Raw genomic sequence first — 9,862 nt, forward strand, 5'->3', positions numbered from 1 at the left:
TGCTTTTCTTTTTTCTTTTCTTTCCTTCTTTCTTTTTCTTTCTCAGAGACGGTCTCACTGTCACCCAGGCTGGAGTGCAGTGGTGCCATCACAGCTTATTGCAGCCTCAAACTCCTGGGCTCAAGGGATCCTCCTGCCTCAGCCTCATGAGTAGCCGGGACTATAGGCACATGCCATCGTGTCCGGCTAATTTTTAAATTTTTTTTTGTAGAGATGGGGTCTCACTATGTTGCCCAGGTTGGTCTTGAACTCCTGGCCTCAAGTGATTTTTCTGCCCTGGCTTCCCAGAGTGCTGATATTACATATGTGAACCACTGAGCCTAACTCGCCTGTTAGAAACTTTAACAAAAAAGGTTTCTTATTGTATGAAGACCTCTGCAACTTGCTTTTCTCATTCACCTTTAAGTTTCTAAAATGCCTGTTTTCATTAATGATATTTATCATCAAAGAAAACTGCAATGAGTAGAGACATAGTAAACCCATCTCAGCCACAAATCCAGCATGCTGGCCTATGGACATTTTCTTTCGGGGTCCCGAAAGTTATAAAGGGGCATAAAGATGTAAATTTTCAGGCAGTTATTTTGGACAGCTGATCATTGGTCTTATACATTGATCATTGTTTTTCTCCCTCACATTAAACCCACCTTTATTTTTTTAATTTTTAATTTTATTATTATAAATTTTATTTTAAGTTTCAGATACATATGCAGAACATGCAGGCTTGTCACATAGGTAAACGTGTGGCGTGGTGGTTTGCTGCACCTATCAACCCATCACTAGGTATTAAGCTCCACATGTGTTAGCTATTTATTCTGATTCTCTCCCTCCCCCCACTCCCCCACAGACCTGGGTGTGTGTTGTTCATCCATATCCCTGCAAAGTACATGATCTCCTTCCTTCTTATGGCTGCATAGTATTCCATGGTATATATGGACCACATTTTCTTTTCCAGTCTATCATTGATGGGCATTTGGGTTGATTCCAAGTCTTTGCTATTGTGAATAGTGCTGCTATAAACATATGTGTGTATGTATCTTTATAATAGAATAGTTTATATTCCTTTGTAAACCCACCTTTAAACGTGGAGAATGTTTATTTAATGTCCTTCATAGAATCCTTACATAGTAGTAAAAAGTAGAAGACATTTAAATCTGAAGATTAATTATAACTTTTAAAACTCTGATTTGCTAACTATATATGTGGTCAGAATATTTATGTAGGCTGGGCATGGTGGTGCACGCCTGTAGTCCCAGCATGTTTGGAATAGCAAGGTGGATAGATGGGTGGATTGCTTGAGCTCAGGAGTTTGAGGCCAGCTTGGGCAACATGGTGAAACCCCGTCTCTCAATAAAAACAAAGCAAAACAAAACAAACAAAAAAACTACTTATGGAGCAGTGTCTGCTCATATGAAAGAAAGACAAGTAATAAAATCTTGTCTCTTTCCTAGAAAATAATGATAATCATAGGAACTGCCAGTTTAAATCCTAGAAGAAATTTTATAAGGACACCCATCTCCCCTCTGAGGTTCTAGGAGAACGCTTTTTGAGTACTGTCAGGCCTAGGGGTGGAATAGGGTTCCCAGGGTGCCCCAGCTTGCCTGAAGAATTCAGGAATGTTAGATTACCCTCAGTTACCAAAACAGTCCTGTGTCAACTAGGCCTGTGCGGAAAGGTGAATGAATGCCTGTGCTTTGGAATTCCACCCCCCCACCCCACCCACCAACCTTCTCTCTCGCTCAGTAATAAAGCAGAGTTCATGCTCACTATGGGTGTTATTGCTTTTCAGGATTACACATTAATCCATACTGTGTGATTACAGCAACTTTGTTTTCTTAATTGTGCTGAGGCATCTGAGGAATTTGACACTGCTGTGGTGAGGTTGGCATTTGTTTATACCAACAACACACACCATTAAGAAGCTTAAGCTAGCAAAAGCCTAACGCATTAGAGATGCCATGGCTCAAACATGAAATCATATCACATAGCATATCTTAACCCGGGCACCAAGCTGTGATGTTTTATAATGAGTAAAAGGAGTCACTCCCCTTAGGCTAGGGCATGGTTAAGTTGAACACAGAAATGACATCATCTTGACTTTGCCTGGGCATTTGGCCACATGTCTCATATAGGTTGCATCTTTAATAATGGGAAAAGTTATCCTGTCTCTTTCACCATAAGAAGGACAAAAAGTCAGGGTTAAATTGAATTAAATGCAAATCATCTTGAAAATCTGAAAACTGTGCCTCATAGAGTATAGTCGTTATCTGAACCAGTGCAGAGAAGATCGAGATTGTCCACATTTCCCCCATTCTTTATCTCTGGATGACACTGTAGAGACCACTGAATGTGGGGCTTGTGGGAGAAATGGAAGCCTAGCTCCCCAAAGCCTCTGCAGAGATAGCAGGGGAGTGAGGAGGGCTCTGCAGGTGGACCTGTGGCTGTGAAGTTAAAACATTGAGCCTCCATGGGCCACAAAAAATGCGGTACTGCTGTTTCCCACATACACTTCGCTCAGTAAAGTAAGGTCAGGGGTGCATGGAAGAAACTCAAAGGGGAGAACCCCAGGGCTAATCCTGACTCACTATTAACTGGGCTCTGTGGCATTGGGCTTGAAATAGAACCATTCGGGAAGTTTCAAAACATACGGATTTGCACCTTTAAAGAATAAATTGTATAGTACTCTCTTTCCAGAGGCGTTAAGATAATGGGAAAACAACTGCTTCTGGGAATGGAGAGATGAGGATCTGAATCTTGGCCCTGTGATGGAATTTCCGAATTGCCCAGGCAAGTTACTTACCTCTTAGAGCTTCCATTTCCTCACTCTTAAATAATGCCAGCCACCTCACAGAGTTAGCTCTGAATTAATGAGATGATATTTGTAGTGCAACTGGATCATTGCCTAACGTTTTAGTCCACTTGTGCTGCTATAACAAAATATCATAGACTGGGTGGCTTGAATAACAAACATTTTATTTCTCACAATTCTGGAGGCTCAAAAGTCTAAGATCAAGCTGCTAGCAAATTCGGTTTCTAGTGAGGGCTGGCTTCCTGGCTGGTAGACAGCTACCCTTCTTGCAATGTCCTTATACGGACTCTTCTCTGTGTGTGCTCATGGAAAGGTGATCTCTGTCTTCCTCTTCTTAGAAGGGCACTAATCCCATCAAGGAGTTCCACTTTGATAACGAAATCTAAACTTAATTACCTCCTGAAGGCACCACCTCCAAATACCATCACACGGTGGGTAAGGGCTTCAATACACCGATTTTATTTATTTATTTATTTTGAGACAGAGTTTCACTCTGTTGCCTAGGCTGGAGTGCAGTGGTGCAATCTCAGCTCACTGTAGCCTTCACCTCCCGGGTTCAAGCGATTCTCCTGCCTCAGCCTCGAGAGTAGCTGGGATTATAGGCACCTGCCACCATGCCTAGCTAATTATTGTATTGTTAGTAGAGACAGGGTTTCGCCATGTTGGCCAGGCTGGTCTCGAACTCCTGACCTCAGACGATCCACCTGCCTTGGCCTCCCAAGTGCTGGGATTACAGGTGTGAACCGCTGCACCCGTGGGGCCCAGCCCAATAGACCAATTTTGAAGGGGCATATTTAGTCCATAACACTTCACAAACAGGAAGTACTCTGTAAACAGTAAGGATTATTATTACCTGTAATATGGGTAGGCTGGCTAACAGGCTCTCTAGGGTATTTTCTAACTTAGAAAAAAATTCCAGATAATGTTATTAGCAACTCCTTTGCCCCTGCGTAATATCTTCCTTACTTCAGACTTTGCAAGAACAGCACTCTCTTCCTTTCTGCCTTGGAAATTCCTTCTATGTCTGTGAATTAGTGCCACATTTTATCCAGCCATTTAATCAAACACAACGTGCTTGGTCTATCTAATTGGTATCCTTCAAATCCATTCATTTCTCCCCATATCTACTGCTATGAAGAACTAATGTTTAGACAATTATTATCCCTTGCATGAATTACTAAAATTGCCTTTTAACTAGCTTTCTGCCTTCCAGAATTGTACTTCCTGCTTTATCCATGGGTAACCATGAATGGATTCCAGGTGTGTTCATTCCTTCACGCCCCCGCCCATGGCAGCTGGGCGGGGTCTGGGGCCACCTCTTCCTGTTCCCCCATTGTGCCATATAATATTACCATTTTCCATGCATGTTATGGGTGCAAAATCTGGGAGGCACTAGTGTCTAATCCACTCTTATACTGCAGCCAAAATGATCTTTGAAAGGAAAAGTCAGTGGCTCTTTGTGTTGCCTTTAAGATCAATTAAAATTTCTTAGACTGATAGATTCAGTTCACTTCATCAGCTTTAATTTATATCAGGCTCAACAGGCTATCTTGAGAAAATATTTTCCGAATTCCTTTAATTCCTTTTTTTTTTTTTTTTTTGCCTACCAATAACTTAGCTTGGAGTAGTGAGCTTCTAGCATTTTCCCACAGTGTAGAGGAAACACTCCTGCCCCCAGTTATAAATGGAGTCAGAAAAGGGAACAGAATGTGGGGAAAGTAAAAGAAGAGCCCACTAGGCTGGGCACGGTGCCTCACGCCTATAATCCTAGCACTTTGGGAGGCTGAGGCAGGCAGTTCACGAGGTCAGGAGCTCGAGACCAGCCTGGCCAATATGGTGAAACCCCGTCTCTACCAAAAATACAAAAATTAGCTGGGCATGGTGGTGGGTGCCTATAGTCCCAGCTACTCGAGAGGCTAAGGCAGAAGAATCTCTTGAATCCGGGAGGTGGAGGCTGCAGTGAGCCGAGATTGGGCCATTGCATTCCCGTCTGGGCGACAGAGTGAGACTCCAGCTCAAAAAAATAAAAGCCCACTGTACTTGGGTGGCTGAGGTAGAAGGATCACTTGACGCCAGGAGTTCGAGGCTGCAGTGAGCTATGATTGCACCTCTGTAGTCCAGCTTGGGAGACAGAGTAAGACCCTGTCTCTAAAAAAAAAAAAAAGAAAATTTAAAAAAGAAAACCTACTGGTTTTCTGGTCCTGAGGATTCTTGGGAGGAGAAGGGAGAAAGAGTGTTCGTGCAAAATGGAAGAAGAGGGAGGAGAGGGAAGCTGCCAGTCCTTAAGTCTCTGGTGGTGGAGTGGGGATGGGGGACAGGGATGTTAATTAAATTAGTGGGTTACATCAAGAGGAAGGAGGGGAGCTATTGCCATAGGCTTTCTAGGGCACAGCCTCAGAAATATTATGGCAGTGTGAATATTTTTTAAGGCTCAACTTCAATTCCTATGTGTAACACAAGCCAAGTCAGTTTCGGGGCCTCCTGAGGCAGGGGGAGGTGAGCCTGGGGCAGGGGCTACTCGCAGGCTGGACACCAAGCTCAGGGGAAAACAGCCAGCAGAGCCAAAGTGAGCTGGAGTCCTGAGCAAGCTGGGAGGCCCAGCTCACAGGTTGCACCAACAGCTCACATGACAAGAAACTCCAGAATCATGATGGGGTCTGAGAACCCCAGTGTCTCCCTGAAACGTCACAGGTACCTCTATAACACACCCTTCCTCCTATGCACCTGGACAGCCTCTCAAGAAAGAATCAGGGTCAGGCACGGTGGCTCACGCCTATAATCCCAATACTTTGGGACGCCGAGGCACGTGGATCACCTGAGGTCAGGGGTTTAGGACCAACCTGGCCAACATGGCGAAACCCTATCTCTACTAAAAATACTAAAAATTAACGGCACGGTGGCAGGCGCCTGTAATCCCTGCTACTCAGGAGGCTGAGATAGGGAGAATTGCTTGACCCCCAGGAGGCGGAGCTTGCAGTGAGTTGAGTGCAGTGATTGCACCACTGCACTCCAACTTGGGAGACAGAGCGAGACTCCGCCTCAAAAAATAAAAAAAGAAAAAGAAAAACAGAATCAGAAGAGGGGAGGCTTCTCCGAGATTAAGCGTTTTTTTCCAAGAGAGATGTGGCGTTCCCTAAACAGTCTATTTAAATCATTGGATTGTATTATGCATTTAACAGACTTGAGCATTAACTTCCTTTTCCTTTGACAGTTGAAGACTGAGGAAAAGGACTAAAATAAAGAAGTTACCATTTTCTGCACATCTCAATTGGAGTGTGTGACACACTTTGCAAACCTGTTATGTTTGTAAAGCTCAAAGCAAAGCAATGGTTTAAGGTAGCATGCAAAACTGACAGTTCTCTTTTCCCATTTCTCCTCTTCTGCTTCTCATGTCTTGCAAAGTCAGCACAGAATGGAAGGCAATGTTCTGAGATTCCACATTTGGGCAATTGATTGAATGATGCTGCTGTAACACACAAGTCTGGGGTGGAGTTGATACTGGGAACCTGATGATGAGCTACATTTTGGACAAGTTTAATTTGATGTGATTATGCATTACCAATATCAAGCTATGTCTTGCAAGTTGGGGGTATCTACTTGGAGCTAAAGAGATTGGGACAGGAGATATAGATTAGAGAGTTTTCAGCATAAGAGTGATAAATGAAGCTGTTGGGATGGATGAGATCCCTTCCAATGAACAGTAAGAATATATATTTTTGGTAGAGGAAAGGGCTAATGACAAAGACCGAGGAAAAGAATGTTGTTAGTAAAATGGCCAACTGGGAAAAAGCGGCAGAGTTGTGGAAGGCAAAAGAAGTTTCTTTCTTTCTCTCTCTTTTTTTTTTTTTGAGATGGAGTCTCGTTCTGTCACCCAGGCTGGAGTGCAGGGACACGATCTCGGCTCACTACAACCTCTGCCTCCCCAGTTCAAGCAATTCTCCTGCCTCAGCCTCCCAAGTGGCTGGGATTACAGGCACATGCCACCACGCCCAGCTAATTTTTGTATTTTTAGTAGAGATGGGGTTTCACCATGTTGGCCAGGCTGGTTTTGAACTCCTGACCTTAAGTGATCCTCCCACCTCAGCCTCCCAAAGTGCTAGGATTACAGGCGTGAGCCACCGCGCCCAGCCGCCAAAAGAGGAATTTCAAGAGTTGGTGATAATCTGGGTCAAATCAGCTAATTAACTATTAATTCATTCAACAAATATTAAGCTGGTCATGTACCTGGTATAGTATTAGACTTGGGGGATACAAAGATGAAAAAGACAAAGCTAGCAGGATGGTTGGGTAGGATGGGAGCTGGGGGAAGCCACTGGATCCTGACACCAGGAAAGCACCCTGTAGTTTAATAAAGTGATGAGATCAGGGTAAAGTTGTGGTAGCAGAGGAGTGGCTGGAAGGGAGAATCTTTTTGAAGAAAGTCTGTGGTGAAATGCAGGAAACCAAAGGGTTTCCACAGGAACTGACATAGGAAAGAAGACATTTGAGAGTGCGGGAAACGTGCATGCATGTGTAAGCTGAGAGGATCACACTGATGGGCTCAACGCATTCTTTCAGCAAGCGTTTATTAATAGCTATTTGGGAGCAGACACAATTACTAGGGGAGGGGAGGGTGACTGAGCAGTGAACAAAACTCCACCCTCAGGAGGTTTCCACTCTAGCAAAGGGAGACGGACAGAAAGCAAACTCAGAACACATAAAGTGGTCATGTGTTGGCAAATGCTATAAACAACATGAGCACCAGGTGGTAGGGGAGAGGGGTACTTTATTGGAGGCCAGGCCTCTCCATGGTGTACACTTGCACTGAGGCCTAAGTCATGAGGCGAGGGGCACCTGCACCGTCATGCGGATGAACAGCCCTCCAGCAGAGCGAGAAGCAAGTGAGGTGGGAGTGAGCCTAGGATGCTGGAGGGAAGGCAAGGCGGGGAGGAAGGTTGCAGGAAGTGAGGTTTATAGGTGGACAGTGGTCAGCTCCACAGGGCTTTGCAGGTCAAGGCAAAGGGCTTGGCTTTTGTTTAATCACAGTGCAAAGCAACCGAAGGCTTTAGGCAGTGAACTGATAGACTTCTTTTTTTAATGGTAAGAGAACTTTATTTTAATAAAAATGTCCTCTTTTCAATTGACCCCTTCCTCTACCACTAGAAAGTAGCTTTATTGCTAAAAAGCAATTATTTTATTTTATTTATTTATTTATTTATTTTGAGACGGAGTCTTGCTCAGGCTGGAGTGCAATGGCACAATCTCGGCTCACTGCAACCTCCGCCTCCCGGGTTCAAGCGATTCTCTTGCCTCAGCCTCCTGAGCAGCTGGGATTACAGGCGTGCTGTCCCCATACCCAGCTAATTTTTGTATTAGTAGAGACGGGGTTTCACCATGCTGGCCAGGCTGGTCCTGAACTCCTGACCTCAGATGATCCGCTCGCCTTAGCCTCCCAAAGTGCTGGGATTACAGACGTGAGCCACTATGCCCGGTGAAGCAATCCGTTTATTTAGACATTCTCTTCTTAGGCATTTTTAAGTTTTTCCACCACTGTAGCACCACTGTGTAGTTTTCACTTTCAGTCTTCTCTTCAAACACTTTTTTTTCGGGAGAATCTGCATCACTGTCTCTGTTCCTGCTTCCTTATCCTCTCCAATGAGAAGATCCAATGTATCTCCCACTTTCACCATTCTGCTTTTCTTCCATAATTCTTCCCCATTCAGCCTGAGTTCACCTTTGCAGAATGCATCTTCCACTTTGTTTCTTTCAATATCCCGGCTTGTCTTCAGGACAACGTCATCCTGAAAAGATCGCACTACTGTTTCCAGGTCTTACAGTCTGTGACTATAGTAGGACCATCCTCAAGCTCCTCTTCCTGCTCGCTCATCTCGTTCTGATCACTTTCTGCATCAGAGTCCTCTTCATCTTCTATTTTTTGCAAAGACTTTTTAGTAGATATTTTAGAGCTTATATTACTTTTGAGTCTTATGGAAAATGGAAAAATATATTCCAGAAATATTAAAAGTCCCGGGAGTCTCAGTGAGAAAATATTATGGAAAAGTGTTTTATAATTTGGTGCATGTAACTTGGTACTAGAAAAATACAAGTATTGATTCCAGGAAGCACAGGGTTTGTGTGACAAAGGCGTCCCTCAGAGAACACCCCAGAGTCCAATCCAGGTATCTGGCTTTCTTAAAACACCAGCGTGCAATTTGACACTAGTCATTGCCATGGCACTTATAATCTTATGTCAGAGCCTCCGAACAGACTCCCTTTTTCCTCTGAGGTCCACAGTGCTTATTGTTGAAGAACCATCTGTTGGAGATGAGAGGAGACTCAGTGAGAAGAGTCAAGAGGACTGTGGTGGGCGGGGCAGGAGCTGCTGGTGCTTGGACCAGCCCCAGGGTTTTGGCAGTGAAGATGCTGGGCAGTGGTAGAGCTGAGGACGGTTTGTGAGTGGAATTCCATCAGGACTTGATGGGTTTGGATGTGGCATTAAAGGGGAGCCTGGTTCAGAATAAAAGTGAAGTTGCAAGAGGACTGAATGATTGATAAAGAAGTCCCCAGAAAAGGAGGGAAAATGGGATTCAGCATTGGGGTGTGTGTGTGTGTGTGTGTGTATGTGTGTGTGTAGGGAGGTTAAGACTTGATCAAAGCCTGGGCAACAAAGCAAGACCTTGTCTCTGCAAAACATTTTTAAAATATTAGCTTGGCGCAGTGGTGTGCTCCTATAGTCCCAGCTACAGGAGGCTGAGGCAGGAGGATTGCTTGAGCCCACGAGTTCAAGGTTGCACTGAGCTGTGATCGTGCCACTGAACTCTGGCCTGGGCAGTAGAGCAAGATCCTGTCCCCTTCCTGAAAAAAAAAATAAAAAGAAAAAGTGAAGTTGCTAGAGGACTGAATGACCGATAAAGAAGTCCCCAGAAAAGGTGAGAAAATGGGATTCAGCATTGGGGTGTGTGTGTGTGTGTAGGGAGGTTAAGATTTGATCTGATTGGGATGCTTCTTTTTAGGCCCAGACAAGAAGGAATGGAACTTGTAAACAGAGAAACAGTCTATGACTTTGACAAATTCCAG

At 44.3% G+C, this 9,862-nt stretch overlaps 1 pseudogene; it reads right to left on the bottom strand.

Annotated features, from left to right (window-relative positions):
* Positions 1 to 8,290: 8,290 nt before the first annotated feature.
* LOC108542105 (uncharacterized protein C6orf203 pseudogene) lies at positions 8,291 to 9,023 on the bottom strand (annotated as a pseudogene).
* Between the last annotated feature and the right edge of the window lie 839 nt (positions 9,024 to 9,862).

Source organism: Rhinopithecus bieti, unplaced genomic scaffold, assembly GCF_001698545.2.
Source record: "Rhinopithecus bieti isolate Rb0 unplaced genomic scaffold, ASM169854v2 scaffold_1583, whole genome shotgun sequence".
In the NCBI taxonomy this organism is placed as follows: domain Eukaryota; kingdom Metazoa; phylum Chordata; class Mammalia; order Primates; family Cercopithecidae; genus Rhinopithecus; species Rhinopithecus bieti.